An 18,424-nucleotide genomic window follows, 5' to 3' on the forward strand; every position below is an offset into this window, starting at 1 on the left:
AGTGCAGATCACCTGCGCCTCTTCCTGCCAGGAAACGATGTCTGGAGCAGGATAACTTGCAGAGAGGAGAGGAAAATATACATTCAAACGGAGTGGAGAAAAAAAAATGAAGCGGAGGTTGGCTGCTCACAGCTGACAAACATCAGCTCTGCAGAAACTGGAAATAGACAGCTCAGTAGCTTTAGCTTTAAAGCATTAAATTCTCAAGTAGAAGATCTAATTCAAAGCTCCCTGCTTTGAGCAGCATCTACACTACACTAAGATTTTCCCTAGGGAGGGAATCTATATCATTTTTAGGGAAAGGAAAATGTAATTCCCTCCCTGCACCTTAAGCTTACCAATTTGCTGGGTCAAATGAGGAGTGGCATTGATCGAGATGACCAGAATTTTCTGTGAAGGATGCAGGTGATTCTTCAGATAAGACAACTCCAAAATGGGTTGAGATTAATATCCTTTCCAGAATCACAACATGGACAATTTGGGGTGGAAAAGGTTAAAAGGAGGGGCTCCAAGGCACTCAGTGGAGTGTTTGTGTGCTCAGGTTAATAACATTAAGCACTAACTGCCGAGAAACATCTCCTACATGACCTTTGACTTTTAAGTCAAGTGATTTTTCAAAGTCACCCTGAATGTAATAAATAACATCCAAGTGAGCTCCATTTATTCAGATCTTCACGTGGCCTCAGTAGGAGCATGACGTCCACATCACGCAACCTCCAAAACCTTCACTTACAGTAACTGACTAGAATTATAGAGGTTCATTCTGGAAAGTGAAGCGTTTCCAGTTATCCAGAAATTCACAGACTACAGGAAATGTCCCCAAATTATTACACAAATGTTCATAGTGCATATTTAATATCCATAACTCACATCATTAGTAGCAGAGTTGTAGCTCAATGGAGCATTGCTGGTCTATAGGAACTCTTTGGCATCCAGATTAATGAGACTGGAGAGGTACAAAACAATAAAGGTGCAACCTCCTATCATCTATCCCAGGCTCCCTAACATCAACTTTCTTCGACTCGCAATCAGGTGCTGTACATCCTTCTGCACTATTTTCAGATTTCTCACTGGATGTCATGCTTTCAGTTTTGACAAATGAGGAACTATGAGGAATGAGGGAGAGGAAATTAAGAATTCAGAGAGCGTTTTACCCAATGAATTACTTTCTAGAGTATGGAACTTATGTAGGCATACAGTTTTCTTCAAATCTCACTGATTAAGGAACCTGGTTTGGAGGGGTTACAAAGCCCCACAGTATGAGGGGGGCACTGGAGGTCTGGAAATAAAAGAAAAGCCCTCTGACAAGGCTCCTTTTTCAGAATGCAAATTCAGAACACAACAGTTCAATGCTAGTAATTAGTACCAATTGTCTTAATGTGACATTTTCTAAATGTCAGTTGTAATAAAGTCCTTCAAGGTTCATAGAGCAGTGACATTTTACACACAATTTCAAATGCATTTATACATTACCACTTAAGTTGAACCTTGGCAACTCAAAAGTTTGACAATAGATCAGAGGCTAACTTTCAAGATTAGTATCCATTCCCAATAATTAAGTAGATTATCTGTGAAAATCAGATTAAAACTAATTATCGGTGGGATGACCTCCCAATCTAGCTATGTGCTTTTGCCATTGCTGATTGGTAAAGACCTTTCCCCTAATATTAGTCCTGGCCAGATTGTCATTCACAAACACATTCTGCACCTGCTCAAAATTCTCAGTAGTTTTCCAGTTTCATAGTATGATACAGCACAGAAGGCGGCCATTTGGCCCATTGTGCCTGTGCCAGCTCTTTGAAAGAACTATCCAGTTGTCCCACCGTCCTGCTCTTTCCACATAGCCCTGCATTTTTTTCCCTTCAAGTGTTTAGCCAATTCCCTTTTGAAAGTTGTTAAATCTGGTTCCACCACCCTTTCAGGCAGTGCATTCCAGACCATAACACGCAAGAGCATGAGAAATAGGAGCAGGACTTACACTACTGGGTGTATTCTATAGGCCACCAACTAGTGGAAAAGATAAAGGAGCAAACTTGCAGGGAAATTACAGAGAGGTGCAAAAGCTATAGAGTAGTGATAACTGGGGACTTCGATTATCCTAATATAGACTGGGATAACAATAAAGGGCAAAGAGGGGGAGGAATTTTTGAAATGGATTGAGGATAACTTTCTTAATCAGTTTCCTGCTCAACGAGGAAGGGGGCATTGCTGGACTTGGTTCTAGGGAATGAGGCAGGCCAAGTGGAACAAGTGTCAGTGGGGGAGCATTGAGAGCAGCGATCATAGTATCATAAGGTTTAGAATTGCTATGGAAAAGGACACGGATCACCCTAAAGTAAAAATACTCAATTGGAGGAGGGCCAATTTCAGTGGGATGAGAACAGATCTGGCCCGGGTAAATAGGAATCAAAGGTTGGCAGGCAAAACTGTAATTGATCAGTGGGCGGCCTTTAAAGAGGAGATGGTTCAGGTATAGTCTAGGCACATTCCCACGAGGCAACTAAAGCCAGAGCTCCCTGGATGACAAAAGAGATAGAGAGTAAGATGAAACAGAAAAAAGGGGCACATGACAGATGTCAGGTTGATAACACAAGTGAAAACCAGGCAGAATATAGAAAGTTCAGAGGGGAAGTGAAAAAGGAAATAAGAGGGGCAAAGAGAGAGCATGAGAATAGACTGGTAGCTAACATAAAAGGGAATCCAAAAGTCTTCTACAGGCATGTAAACAATAAATGGGTAGTAAGAGGAGGGGTGGGGCCAACAAGGGACCATCAAGGAGATCTACTCATGGAAGCAGAGTATGGAAGTCACGATGAACCTTTATAAAACACTGATGCGGCCACAACTGGAGTATTGTGTTCAGTTCTGGGCACCGCACTTTAGGAAGGGTGTAGAAGAGATTTAATAGAATGATTCCAGGGATGAGAGGCTTCAGTTACGTGGATATTCTGGAGAAGCTGGGAACAGAGAAGGTTGAGAGGAGATTTGGTAGAGGTATTCAAAATCATTAAGGGTCTAGACAGAGTAGAGAGAGAAACTATTCCCATTAGCAGAGGGGTCAAGAACAAGAGGACATAGATTTAAGGTGATTGGCAAAAAGGAACCGAAGGTGACATGTGGAAAAACTTTTTTTTTTAAAAACACAGCGAGTGGTTAGGATCTGGAACGCACTGCCAAAGGGTGTGGTTGAGGCAGATTCAATCATGGCCTTCAAAAGGGAACTGGATAAGTACTTAAAAGGACAAAATTTGCAGGGCTACGGGAATAGGGCGGGAGTGTGGAACGAGCTGGATTGCTCTTGCATAGAGCTAGCACAGACTCGATGGGCCGAAAGGACTCCTTCTGTGCTGTAACCTATGATTCTGTTCCAAGGAGAACAACCCCAGCCTCTCCAGTCTATCCACGTAACTGAAGTCCCTCACCCCCGCAACCATTCGAGTAAATCTCTTCTGCACCCTCTCTAAGGCTTTCACATCTTTCCTGAAGTGCGGTGCCGAGAACTGGACACAAAACTCCAGTTGTGGCCAAACCAGTGTTTTGTAAAGGTTCATCATGACTTCCATACTTTTGTACTCTATGCCTCTATTTATAAAGCCCTGGATCCCATATGCTTTTTTAACCGCTTTCTCAACCTGCCCTGCCACCTTCAACGATTTGTGCACACATACCCTCAGGTGTCTCTGTTCCTGTAACCCTTTTAGAATTGTGCCCTCTAGTTTAGTTTACATTACCTCTCCTCATTCTTCCTAACAAAATGTATCACTTCACACTTCTCTGTGTTAAATTTCATCTGCCATGTGTCTGCCCATTTCACCAGTCTGTCTATTAACTCCTGAAGTCTGTTACTATCCTCCACATTGTTGAATACATTCCAGAGTTTTGCATTGTCTGCAAACTCTGAAATTATACCCTCCAAACCAAAGTCCAGGTCATTAATATATATCAAAAAGAGCAGTGGTCCTAATACTGACCCCTGGGGAACACCAAAGTATACTTCCCTCCTGTCTGAAAAACAATTGTTCACCACTACTTTTTCTGTCCCTTAGCCATTTTGTATCCACGCTGCAACCGTCCCTTTAATCCTCTGGGCTTTAATTTTGCTAACAAGTCTATTATATGGCACTTCATCAATTGCCTTTTGAAAGTCCATATACACAACTTCAACCCTCTGTGTTACTTCATCAAAGAACTCAATCATGTTAGTCAAACACGATTTGCCTTTGACAAATCCATGCTGACTTTCATTTATTAGCCCATACTTTTCCAAGTGCCAATTAATTTTGTCCCAGATTATTGTCTCAAAGTTTCCCCACCACTGATGTTAAACTCACTGGCTTGTAATTGCTGAGCTTATCCCTCTCCCCTTTTTTTATACAGGTGAGTAACATTTGCAATCCTCCAGTCCTCTTTCACCGTCCCCATATCGAAGGAAGATTGGAAGATTGTGACCAGAGTTTCCACAATTTCTACCCTTACTTGTGTTCTATAACTTCTGCCTTGTACTATAAATAGGACAATTTCACCAAGTAAGGAATCAACTCATAATAAAACAGTAACTCACTCCTTTCCGTGTGGAAAGTTCCTGGTCTCCTCTTGACACTTCCCCAAGGGTACGGTAGCATAGTGGTTAGGCCTGGACTAAAAATCCGGAGTCATGAGTTCAAATCCCGCCACGGCAGCTGGCGAATTTAAATTCAATTAATTAAATGAAAAACTGAAATTAAAATACTAGTATCAGTAATGGTGGCCATGAAACTACCTGATTGTCGTAAAAACCCATTTGGTTCACTAACGCCCTTTAGGGAAGGAAACCTGCCATCCTTACCCGATCTGGCCTACATGTGACTCCAGACCCACAGTATTGTGGTTGATTCTTAATTGCCCTCTGAAACGGCACAGCAAGCCACTCAGTTGTAAAATCTCGCTACAAAAGGGCATAAGAAGAATAAAACCGGACGGACCACCCAGCATCGGACCACTAGGCACCGGACACGACAACGGCAAACCAAGCCCAGTCGACCCTGCAAAGTCCTCTTCACTAACATCTGGGGACTTGTACCAAAATTGGGAGAGCAGTCCCACAGGCTAGTCAAGCAACAGCCTGACATAGCCATACTTACAGAATCATACCTTTCAGCCAACATCCCTGGGTATGTCCTGTCCCACCGGCAGGACAGACCCACCAGAGGTGGTGGTACAGTGATATACAGTCAGGAGGGAGTGGCACTGGGAGTCCTCGACATTGACTCTGGACCCCATGAAATCTCATGGCATCAGGTCAAACATGGGCAAGGAAACCTCCTGCTGATTACCACCTACCGTCCTCCCTCAGCTGATGAATCAGTCCTCCTCCATATTGAGCATCACTTGGAGGAAGCACTGAGGGTAGCAAGGGCACAAAATGTACTCTGGGTGGGGGACTTCAATGTCCATCATCAAGAGTGGCTCAGTAGCATCACTAGTGACCGAGCTGGCAGAGTCCTGAAGGACATAGCTGCCAGACTGGGCCTGCGGCAGGTGGTGAGGGAAAAACTTACTTGACCTCGTCCTCACCAATCTACCTGTCGCAAATGCATCTGTCCATGACAGTATTGGTAGGAGTGACCACCGCACAGTCCTCATGGAGACGAAGTCCCATCTTCGCACTGAGGACACCATCCAACGTGTTGTGTGGCACGACCACCATGCTGAATGGGATAGATTCAGAACAGATCTAGCAGCTCAAAACAGGGCATCCATGAGGTGCTGTGGGCCATCAGCAGCAGCAGATTTGTATTCCAGCACAATCTGTAACCTCATGGCCGGGCATATTCCTCACTCTACCATTACCAAGATAAGGGATCAACCCTGGTTCAATTAGAGGTGTAGAAGAGCATGCCTGGAGCAGCACCAGGCGTACCTAAAAATGAGGTGCCAACCTGGTGAAGCTACAACTCAGGACTACATGCATGCTAAGCGGCGGAAGCAACATGCTGTAGACAGAGCTAAGCGATTCCACAACCAACGGATCAGATCAAAGCTCTGCAGTCCTGCCACATCCAGTCGTGAATGGTGGTGGACAATTAAACAACTAACGGGAGGAGGAGGCTCCATGAACATCCCCATCCTCAATGATGGCGGAGTCCAGCACGTGAGTGCAAAAGACAAGGCTGAAGCGTTTGCAACCATCTTCAGCCAGAAGTGCCGAGTGGATGATCCATCTCAGCCTCCTCCCGATATCCCCACCATGACAGAAGCCAGTCTTCAGCCAATTCAATTCACTCCACGTGATATCAAGAAACGGCTGAGTGCACTGGATACAGCACAGGCTATTGGCCCAGACAACATCCCAGCTGTAGTGCTGAAGACTTGTGCTCCAGAACGAGCTGCGCCTCGAGCCAAGCTGTTCCAGTACAGCTACAACACTGGCATCTACCCGACAACGTGGAAAATTGCCCAGGTATGTCCTGTCCACAAAAAGCAGGACAAATCCAATCCGGCCAATTACCACCCCATCAGTCTACTCTCAATCATAAGCAAAGTGATGGAAGGTGTCATCGACAGTGCCATCAAGCGGCACTTACTCACCAATAACTTGCTCACAGATACTCAAGTTTGGGTTCCGCCAGGACCACTCGGCTCCAGACCTCCATAGCCTTGATCCAAACATGGACAAAAGAGCTGAAATCCAGAGGTGAGGTGAGAGTGACTGCCCTTGACATCAAGGCAGCATTTGACTGAGTGTGGCACCAAGGAGCCCGAGTAAAATTGAAGTCAATGGGAACCAGGGGGAAATCTCTCGAGTGGCTGGAGTCACACCTAGCACAAAGAAAGATGGTAGTGGTTGTTGGAGGCCAATCATCTGAGCCCCAGGACATTGCTGCAGGAGTTCCTCAAGGCAGTGTCCTAGGCCCAACCATCTTCAGCTGCTTCATCAATGACCTTCCCTTCATCATAAGGTCAGAAATGGGGACGTTCACTGATGATTGCACAGTGTTCAGTTCCATTTGCAACCCCTCAAATAATGAAGCAGTCCGAGCCCGCATGCAGCAAGACCTGGACAACATCCAGGCTTGGCTTGATAAGTGGCAAGTAACATTCACACCAGACAAGTGCCAGGCAATGACCATCTCCAACAAGAGAGTCTAACCACCTCCCCTTGACATTCAACGGCATTACCATCGCAGAATCCCCCACCATCAACATCCTGGGGGTCACCATTGACCAGAAACTCAACTGGACCAGCCATATAAATACTGTGGCTGGGTATTCTGCGGCGAGTGATTCACTTCCTGACTCCCCAAAGCCTTTCCACCATCTACAAGGCACAAGTCAGGAGTGTGATGGAATACTCTCCACTTGCTTGGATGAGTGCAGCTCCAACAACACTCAAGAAGCGCGACACCATCCAAGATAAAGCAGCCCGCTTGATTGGCACCCCATCCACCACCCGAAACATTCACTCCCTTCACCACTGGCGCACAGTAGCTGCAGTGTGTACCATCCACAGGATGCACTGCAGCAACTCGCCAAGGCTTCTTCGACAGCACCTCCCAAACCCGCGACCTCTACTACCTCGAAGGACAAGAGCAGCAGACACATGGGAACACCACCACCTGCACGTTCCCCTCCAAGTCACACACCAACCCGACTTGGAAATATATCGCCGTTCCTTCATCGTCGCTGGTTCAAAATCCTGGAACTCCTTTCCTAACAGCACTGTGGGAGAACCGTCACCACACGGACTACAGCGGTTCAAGAAGGCGGCTCACCACCACCTGCTCAAGGGCAATTAGGGATGGGCAATAAATGCCGGCCTCGCCAGCGACATCCACATCCCATGAACGAATAAAAATGGAAGTTTTGAAATCAGAAACTGTGAGGAGTCACAGGAACTTGCACCCTACTACACTATAGTGCAGTGGAGGTCTGACACAATACTGCATATTTTAACATTATGTATACTTTTTTTTAAAAAAGGAATATGCAAAAAAACACACACACACACACACACACACACACACACACACACAATGTCAGACTATAAAAGCTTAAATTCAAAAGATATAAAATACACAGTAAATGGCACAAAATAGAACTGACAGGTTTTCACTGAAAAGGGCCACTGAAGATTAATTGCTTGTATATTTCAAGACTTACGAGCCTGAACTATTGCCCAAAAAGTATAGTTTCAGGCACCTTGCATGGGTTAGCTATCAAATGCAGATTGTTGAACCATGCAGATCTGTTTCTGGGTACATTATTAATGTAAGAGTAGACGTGCACAAGGAACCATCTATTTATATAATTAACTGGTTGTCCATTGAATGGCTGCGTGCTTGATCAGGTTACAGTCTTTTGCTCATTAGCATGTGTATGGCTCACTAGTCTGAGACAATTAGGGACAAAAAAGGAGATCTTCTTTTGGAGGCAGAGGGCAAGGTTGAGGCACTAAATGAATACATCGCATCGGTCTTTACTAAAGAAGAGGATGCTGCCATTGTAGCAGTAAAGGAGGAGATAGTAGCGATATTGGATATGATCAAAATAGATTAAGAGGTACTTAAAAGATTGGCCGTACTCAAAGTAGAAAAGTCACCTGGTCCGGACAGGGTGCATCCTAGGTTACTGAGGGAAGTACAGGTGGAAATTGCAGAGGCTCTGGCTACAATCTTCCAATCCTCCTTCGATCTGGGGACAGTGACAGAGGACTGGAGGATTGCAAATGTTATACCCCTGTACAAAAAAGGGGAGAGGGATAAATCCGGCAATTACAGGCCAGTCAGTTTAACATCAGTGGTGGGGAAATTTTGACACAGAATAATCTGGGACAAAATTAATTGGCACTTGGAAAAGTATGGGCTTATAAATGAAAGTCAGCATGGATTTGTTAAAGGCAAATTGTGATTGACTAACATAATTGAGTTCTTTGATGAAGTAACAGAGGGTTGATGAGGATAATGTGGTTGATATTGTGTATATGGACTTTCAAAAGGTATGTGATAAAGTACAACATAATAGACTTGTTAACAAAATTAAAGCCCATGGGATTAAAGGGACAGTGGCAGCGTGGATACAAAATTGGCTGGGGACAGAAAGCAGAGAGCAGTGGTGAACTGTTGTTTTTCAGACTGGAGGGAAGTAAACAGTCGTGTTCCTCAGGGGTCAGTATTAGGACCACTGCTCTTTTTGATATGTATTAATGACCTGGACTTGGGTATACAGGGTGTAATTTCAAAGTTGGCAGATGACAAAACTCAGAAATGTCGTCAACAACGAGGATAGTAACAGACTTCAGAAGGACAGACAGACTGGTGGAATGGGCAGGCACATGGCAGATGAAATTTAAACATAGAGAAATGTGAAGTGATGCATTTTGGTAGGAAGAATGAGGAGTGGCAATATAAACTAAGTGGTACAATTTTGAAGGGGGTGCAGGAACCACAAATCTTTGAAGGTGGCAGGACAAGTTGAGAAGGCTGTTAAAAAAAGCATATGGGACCCTGGGTTTTATTAATAGAGGCATAGAGTACAAAAGCAAGAAAGTTATGCTAAACCTTTATAAAATGCTGGTTAGGCCTCAGCTGCAGTAGCATGTTCAATTCTGGGCACCACACTTTAGGAAGGAGGTCAAGGCCTTGGAGAGGGTGCAGAGGAGATTTACTAGAATGGTGCCAGGGATGAGGGACTTCAGTTATGTGGAGAGACTGGAGAAGCTGGGGTTTGTTCTCCTTAGAACAGAGAAGGTTAAGGGGAGATTTGACAGAGGTGTTCAAAATGATGAATGGTTTTGACAGAGTAAACAAGAAACTGTTTCCAGTGGCAGAAGGGTCAGTAACCAAAGTACACAGATTTAAGGTGATCAGCAAGAGAGGCAGTGGCGACATGAGGAAACATTTTTTTACGCAGCGAGTTGTTATGATCTGGAATGCACTGCCTGAAATGGTGGTGGAACCAGATTCAATAGTAACTTTCAAAAGAAAATTGGAGAAATACTTGAAGGGAAAAAAATGACTGGGCTATGGGGAAAGAGCAGGGGAATGAGATTAATTGGATAGCTTTTTCAAGGAGCTGGCACAGGCACAATGGGCCAAATGGCCTTCTCCTGTTCTGTACCCACTATAATTCTATGATGAGAGGTAGATAATTTCAAAATATGTTACTGCAGTCTGACAGTTGGCTCTTTTTTTCTGTTCTATAGCTTCAACATGCAGCCTCTCAAAGTGGAACCCACCTTGCTGAATGACATTCTGCCACCTGTCTGTAGCAAGCTACTGCCAGGATTCCACATTGAAAAAGACAATTGTGAAATGAATGTGTTCTCCATGGAAACATTTCCCTCGTTCAGCTGAAGAAGTAAATATTGGGCAATCGACCATCAGATATCTTTAAGTTTGGCTCAACTGGAAGCCAGCTGGCCTCGGAGCTAGGTGGTTTTGGGTTGAAGCCCCACTCCAGGACTTGAGCACATAATTTAGGCAGTACTAAGGAATTGGGGCCTGGACACATTTGAAGATCAGGGAGTTCTCTTTTAGTCAACATTCCTCCTACAACCACCGAAAACAGACATATTAGTCATTTATCTCGTTACTGTTTGTGGGTCCTGCTGTCTGCAAATTGGCTGGTATGTTTTCCTACATGACGACTACATTTCAAATGTAATTCATTGTCTTAAAGTGCTTTGGGACGTCCTGAGGAAGGCATTAAATAAATGCAAGTTCTTTCTTTCTGAAATTTACCCACTGAATTGTCTTGCATGTCCTCATTAAAGATTTTATTTGAAGGCATCAGCCTGTCTCAAAAATCTAGACTTCAAGAAGATATTTTCCCCCAGAAGAGTTTAAGGGAGTTACCAATTACTTCTGTGGATTCTGAACATGTGTAGTTTACAGAACTTCCCAGCATTTCTTGGATTTGAAGTCCAAGGATGATTGCCCTAGTCCTGTAAGGATTTGAGAGTTTCTTTGCTTCCCCTTCAAATTTATTTTAGGCAAGTTTCATGTTTAAAGTATTAACAGCTGCTCCTTTTCAATTATGAAATGCTTAATACTTACTTCAAAGTCAATTGTAAACAATTTTACAACACCAAGTTATAGTCCAGCAATTTTATTTTAAATTCACAAGCTTTCGGAGGCTTCCTCCTTCCTCAGGTAAATGTTCAGGAGCTCCTCGAAGCCTACGCATTTATACATATAGAATACATGGTGTTTACAGAATGCCCCTGCAACTGCCCGTTGCCAAGGCAATCACCGTGTTCAGACAGAGAGGTGTCACCTGCAGAACCCCCGAATACACATTCAACAAAAAAACAAACAGGAAAAAAAAGAGAGGCAGAGAAAGCCAGCAAATGACCCATTATATTAAAAACAGATAACATTTGTTCGCTGGTGGGGTAACGTGTAGCGTGACATGAACCCAAGATCCCGGTTGAGGCCGTCCTCATGGGTGCGGAACTTGGCTATCAATTTCTGCTCGACGATTTTGCGTTGTCGTGTGTCTCGAAGGCCGCCTTGGAGTACGCTTACCCGAAGGTCGGTGGATGAATGTCCATGACTGCTGAAGTGTTCCCCGACTGGGAGGGAACCCTCCTGTTTGGCGATTGTTGCGCGGTGTCCGTTCATCCGTTGTCGCAGCGTCTGCATGGTCTCGCCAATGTACCATGCTCTGGGGCATCCTTTCCTGCAACGTATGAGGTAGACAACGTTGGCCGAGTCACAGGAGTATGAACCATGCACCTGGTGGGTGGTGTCCTCTCATGTGATGGTGGTATCTGTGTCGATGATCTGGCATGTCTTGCAGAGGTTACCGTGGCAGGGTTGTGTGGTGTCGTGGATGCTGTTCTCTTGAAAGCTAGGTAATTTGCTGCAAACGATGGTCTGTTTGAGGTTGGATGGCTGTTTAAAGGCGAGTAGTGGAGGTGTGGGGATGGCCATAGCGAGGTGTTTGTCCTCATTGATGACATGTTGAAGGCTGCGGAGAACATGGCGTAGTTTCTCCGCTCCGGGGAAGTACTGGACGACAAAGGGTACTCTGTTGGTTGCGTCCCGTGTTAGTCTCCTGAGGAGGTCTATGCGATTTTTTGCTGTGGCCCGTCGGAACTGTCGATCGATGAGTCGAGCGTCATATCCCGTTCTTACTAGGGCGTCTTTCAGCGTCTGTAGGTGTCCATCGCGTTCCTCCTCGTCTGAGCAGACCCTGTGTATTCGCAGGGCCTGTCCATAGGGGATGGCCTCTTTGACGTGGTTAGGGTGGAAGCTGGAAAAGTGGAGCATCGTGAGGTTGTCCGTGGGCTTGCGGTAGAGTGAGGTGCTGAGGTGCCCGTCTTTGATGGAGATTCGTGTGTCCAAGAAAGAAACTGATTCTGAGGAGTAGTCCATGGTGAGCTTGATGGTGGGATGGAACTTGTTGATGTTATCGTGTAGTCTCTTTAGTGATTCCTTGCCGTGGGTCCATAGAAAGAAAATGTCGTCGATGTATCTGGTGTATAGTGTTGGTTGGAGGTCTTGTGCAGTGAAGAAGTCCTGCTCGAACTTGTGCATGAAAATGTTGGCGTATTGGGGTGCGAATTTGGTCCCCATGGCTGTTCCGTGTGTTTGGGTAAAGAACTGGTTATCGAAGGTGAAGACATTGTGATCCAGGATGAAGCGGATGAGTTGTAGGATGGCTTCCGGAGATTGGCTGTTGTTGGTGTTGAGTATTGATGCTGTCGTAGCGATGCCGTCATCGTGGGGGATACTGGTGTATAGTATCAAAGTCAGGCAGACAACTGTGATAAACAGTACCCATGGTTTCTTATTTGACATTTAGAAATCTCCCTAACCAGACTCTTCCCACAGCTGGTGGCCAGCTGAGTCTTCAACATTGACTCCAAAAACCCAGGAAGTCTCGTGGCTTCACGCAAGACGAAGTCAAGGAAATCTGCTGACCACCACCTACCACCCAACCCAACTTAACTGACAAGTCAGTACTCCCCCATGTTGCGTACCACTTGGCAGAAGCTCTGAGGGAAGTCAGGAAATAACTCTGAATGGGGGACTTCAACATCTTTCATCAAGGTGGCGCAGTAATACCTCCATTGTCTGAGCTGTCTGATCCTGAAGGACACAGGTGCCAGATTTGGCCTGCAACGATGAAGAAACCAACGCAAAGAAATAACCTACTTGAACTCGTCAACACCAACCTACCTATCGCAAATGTGCCTGTCCACGATAGCAATGATAGGAGTGACTGCTACACAGTCCTTGTGAAAACAGTCACGTTTCCATTATAAAGATTTCCTCCATAGTGTAGTGTGGCATGACTGTTGTGCTTAGTGGAGCAAACGAAGGATGGGTCTAGCTACCCAAACGTGGGTATCCTTCAGATGCTCTGGGCCATTAGCAGAATTGTACACCACCACAATCTGTAACATCATGGTCAGGCACATTCACCACCATGAAGGAGACCAGTCCTCGTTCAATAGAGTGTGCGGACTGAAAGCTGCAGAGCGAAGTGGTCTCACAACCAATGGATCAGGGTGAAACTGTGTAGCTGAGTGCTGAAGACTACAAAAGCACACTAGTTTCTTCATCTTGATGACACTGTTCTCAGCTCTTGGCCTTTCATGCACCCATTCATACTCCTTTGTGGTTCACTTGACTCCCAGGATCTTTCTGTATTTCCACATCTCAAAGGCTTGCAACATTTCTGCATCCATCTTTCTTGCTAATTTGGTTCTTATTTCTACTAAATATCTGTTGTGCTCAGTGATCCAGGATTCAAATAGCAGAATCTGCCAACTTATCTAATCCTCTGTTTACTTGCACATTCTCTCCTGTTGCTCCATTTTTATACACCATTATTTTTTGTTTTCTTTGAGTCTATTTTGCATGCATAGCTACTGTGTGGCAGAACGAAGAATTCTTTTTGTATTACAGCTCATGTGATTTTAGTTTGATGAAATTTGTACTAAAAATTGGTTCAGCAGGCAGTCTTTCTGGGATATATGTGTGAAATTTCCACAAGACTGGCTGCACTGTATTTAGCTTTTGACAACTTATATTCAATATGAATGTCTATTCTAAATCTATTTGTTATTTTATATTCGTGGCTCACTGCCCAAAAGACTTCCCATTGTTTGTTTCCACAGAATCCTCCTCAGGTTAATTTTACAAATTTATTTTGTTAATAGCACTTCCAACTGATGCCAACTGCTTAAACTAGGCTAGTTGAAAAGGTGAACACTGCTAATGCGTAAAGTGGAGTTGAAGTAGATCAACCATGATATTATTGATTGGCAGAGGAGGCTCGAGGAGCCGTATGGCCTACTCCTGCTCCTATTTCTTATGCTCCTAAAGGCCTTCGCCTAGACCATTAGTTCATCGATTAATATAGGAATGCCCAAACTTTTTTTGTCTTTGTAGGCCAAATAATAGGTGTATACAGGTGGATCCTTGGAGACCATATAAAATTTAGATCAATGTTTCCAGTAATTTGCAAACATCTCAAGTTGTTGATACCAACAGGTGTTGGTGCTCTGATCTAGGAATTATGCAACAGTTAGGCAACATTGCTAGGAACATTCAATCCACCAGGCTCACAAAATTCAAACAGGACAACCAGAGAATAAAAAATTAACAGAGGGTCGAGTTGCCTAGGCTTCAAGGGCTAGATTGCCAGGGTTCGGGGCGACACATAACCTATGGTCTGCAGATTGGCCATGTTTGGTTTATTGTGGTATTAGTGTACTCGGATTCTGCTGTTTAAAGACAACAACCAAAAGAGATTTCTTCTACATTAAAGGGATCTTATCTGTTGACGTCAAGCCACGTAGCAGTGCTTCAGTTTTCTATTCATCATGCCTCCACCCTGGCATGGGGAGGGAAGGGGATAGATAGAGATTCATAAGAATCTTGCAATGGCAACACCAAAGTTGTTTTTAAGAGCTTGCCAAAAGATATTGTAAAGACTACATGCATGTTTGAAAAAAAGTCACTTTATACGTACTGTAAGTTTGATTATTGTACTGTATAGTATCTTACACATTTCTGCTTCTGTACATTATTTTATCTGTAATACAATCTGGACAATAGTTTTAGCCTGGGCTAATGGGATGACATTTTTCATCTTCCGAGATGACAGGAAAACACAGTGGGCATCCTACGTACTCTGCATTGAAAAATTTACTGCAATTCAGGGCTTGTTGTTCGACAAGTTACACTAACTCAAACAGAAAATAAGTATGCAAATTTCAATTTATAAGAGATTTGGTTTGCTTATGGAGAACGCCTGTCGAGCTTCGAGTGTCAGCTTGGTTCAATTGGTAGCACTGTTGCCTCTGCATCACAGGATCATGGGTTCAAGCCAATCTCTTGGATTTTTGAGTACATGATCCAGACCAACTCTTCAATGTAGAACTGAGGAAGTACTGCATTGTGCCTATCAGATGAGAGGTTAGACGAGGCCACGTCTGCTTCTTCAGGTGGACAACATAGATTCCTTTGCACCATTGAAGGGCAGGGAGTTCTTCAGGCATGCTGACCAACACCCCTCCCTCAGTCACCACCACCACCAATAGATTAATTGGTCCTTCACCTGTTTGCTGTTTGGGCCCTTGCCATGCATGCAAATTGGTTGCCTCGTTTTACTACATAACAGTCACTGCACCTCAAGAAGTAATTTGCTTTGAGATGCTCGAGCCATGATAATGCCTTCCATAAATGCAAGCAAGACTTTATTTATTAAACACAGTGGGAAAAAGGCCTAATCAATTCATTTTGAACAGAATATGATGACCAATTTGCCCACTGATTCTTGTAGTTCTCTTCTTATTAGCCAAGAGCAGGATGTCATCATCAATCCTCAGGTTATTAGGATTATCAGTGCTAGCATATAGAACCCAAATTAAAAACCTTACACCTACAGCTATCGGGTTAAGACTGAAGAGCCAGGCAAGTCCCAACAGTGTTGGACGCATGGGTGCGTACTTGTACAGACAATCTCTGTGATACCAAATACCTATGCCTGATGCACCGAAAGCTAGAACAGTTTTCATAAAATATTTCTTGCGTCAGCAATACACAATTAGATGACTGTTTAAAAAAAACACACAAAAAACTACGGTCTGAGTGTATGGGCATAACAGAGTCAGTCACACATCAATAGGACTGCTCAAACATGCAAGGGCTAATAGCATTTCATTCAACAAGACAGCAAGGAGGGGAAAGATGCACAAAAAGGTCGAGTCACTCGAGAACAATTTTGATAATCTTGGCTCTCCCCCATGAATCAGTATAACAAAATAACATTTCCAGTAATTTAATACTCTTTGATCCCTCTGCCAAGTTGGCTAAAGGCAGGGGGGAAATGCGGTGGGGGTCTTTGAAGGTACTTCACAAGAGCCCCGAGTAATTACTTTTGTTTATCTAAAACAGTAAATAAACATAGAAATATTGATTTTTCTTGTTAATAGTTTGGTTTTGACAATTAATATTTTTTATTTCATAGACGCACAGGAACAGGAGTAGGCCATTTAGCCCCTCGAGCCTGTTCTGCCATTCAATTAGATCACGGCTGATCTGTACCTCAGCTCCATTTACCTGCCTTTGATCCATATCCTTTGATACCATTAGCTAACAAAAATCTATTGATCTCAGGCTTGAAAGTTTCAATTGATCCCCAGCATCCACAAACTTTTGAGGGGACGAGAATTCCAGATTTCCACACTCTTGTGAAAATGTGTTTCTTGGTTTCACTCCTAAATAGCCCAGCTCTAATTTTAAGATGGTGTCCCCTTGTTCTGGATTCCCCCAACAGAGGAAATAGCTTCTCTGCATCTATCCTATCGAATCCTTTTATCATTTTAAACACCTCAATTAGATCCCCTCAACATTCTAAACTTAAGTGAATACAACCGGTCATCATAATTTAACTCTTTAAGCCCTGGTATGATCCTGGTGAATCTGCGCTGCACGCCCACCAAGACCAATATATCCTTCCGGAGGTGCGGTGCCCAGAACTGAACACAATACTCCAGGTGGGGTCTGACCAAGACTCTGTACATTTGGAGCATAACTTGCTCCCCTTTGTATTCCAGCCCCCTTGAGATAAAGACCAACACTCCATTAGCCTTTTTGATCACTTTTTAATACCTGTACAATGAACAAAAAAGATTCTGCCCAAGGTCCAACTTCAGCCCAAACTGGTGCTCATTTTCAAGAAGTGCAATGCATTGGAATCAGATGGGCCTCTGAGTCTAAGTGTACAGCATCTCGATTAATTGAGCAGTTTTAAATTAAAGCAGAGGTAGGGAATGTCTGGGTAGCACAGGAAATCAGGATTCTATCCTTTCATTACGAGGACTAGGGGCTGAATTCAGCTCAGATTGATGGGACAAAATGATTTATTCTTTGCTAACTGTAAGGATTCTAAGTAAATGAGTTCGAGACAGTTTTGGTAGCCATGAGTCCATGGCATAAAACTGAGTTTCATTCAGAGACCACTAGGTTAGCTTGTGTTTGAAAACGAAACACAGAAAATTTAATGGTTTCAGTGATTATTTTCCTCTCCCAGCAGATTGCATGGCTGGTTGAGAAGGGGTGTATGGGGGATAATGGTGCATAGAAGTAACACCATGACAATATAGAAGAACAGGCTTAATGGACCGGCTGATCTTTTCATATCCTTAATTTTTGTATGTTTGTATTAGTGAGGGTGTTCTTCCAAGTTTGGATTCAAACTGAACTGTCTGGGTGAAGGGTAGAAGGAGCTTTACCCTCCTTCAACCTGCACTATATTTGGGAGTGCTTAATGCTAATGTTGGGTGTGAATAATAGATTAAGATTCCAATCTCCAAGACTGATTACACAAATTGTTCTTTATTGCAGCTAGTTAGGTTATCAACATATTGAAAGATGAAATGGATTGGGTAGAGTCCATGGTAGTATAGACTGTACATAGTTTGTGAACTTTAAGACATTTTTTTAATTCCCAAAAAGCCAATGCCCTAACCTTCCATTCTTGATCTTTTCAGCAAACACAATGGACTTAGTGAAAAGGGTCAATGGTCTCAAAATGAAAAATGATAAACGTTAGTACTCCCTGAAACATTAGCAGAATCTGATAAATTATTGATGAGCTACATAAACAGGCATATGGACAGTAGCTGTTTAACTTTAAACAAGTTTGATACACAATGACCTCCTTCATCTCCCTTGGGGCAGACACATGAAGTGCGAATCCAGTCATTCTCCTCCTTCCCCCAGTATCACAAGAGATTCTTCCTGGGCACAGCTGCTCGTAGTTCAAACATTATGGAATCCGTGAGCAAGAAACACTGTAAATTACTCTGCTTCTAATCCTGTGCCATTTGCTCTTAACCTGGAAGTGCTCAATTGTGATACTAATGGAACAGTGCTCCATCCCTTTAATATAGGCACTGTATAGCTTGAGGCTGTAAAAATTCACA

At 43.7% G+C, this 18,424-nt stretch overlaps 1 protein-coding gene across 1 annotated transcript in view; it reads right to left on the minus strand.

Moving 5' to 3' along the window:
* The window catches only part of LOC137321659 (frizzled-3), a 136,085-nt gene that overhangs the window by 90,218 nt on the left and 27,443 nt on the right, over positions 1-18,424 (minus strand). The window lies entirely within an intron of this gene.

This window comes from Heptranchias perlo, chromosome 5 (genome assembly GCF_035084215.1).
Source record: "Heptranchias perlo isolate sHepPer1 chromosome 5, sHepPer1.hap1, whole genome shotgun sequence".
In the NCBI taxonomy this organism is placed as follows: domain Eukaryota; kingdom Metazoa; phylum Chordata; class Chondrichthyes; order Hexanchiformes; family Hexanchidae; genus Heptranchias; species Heptranchias perlo.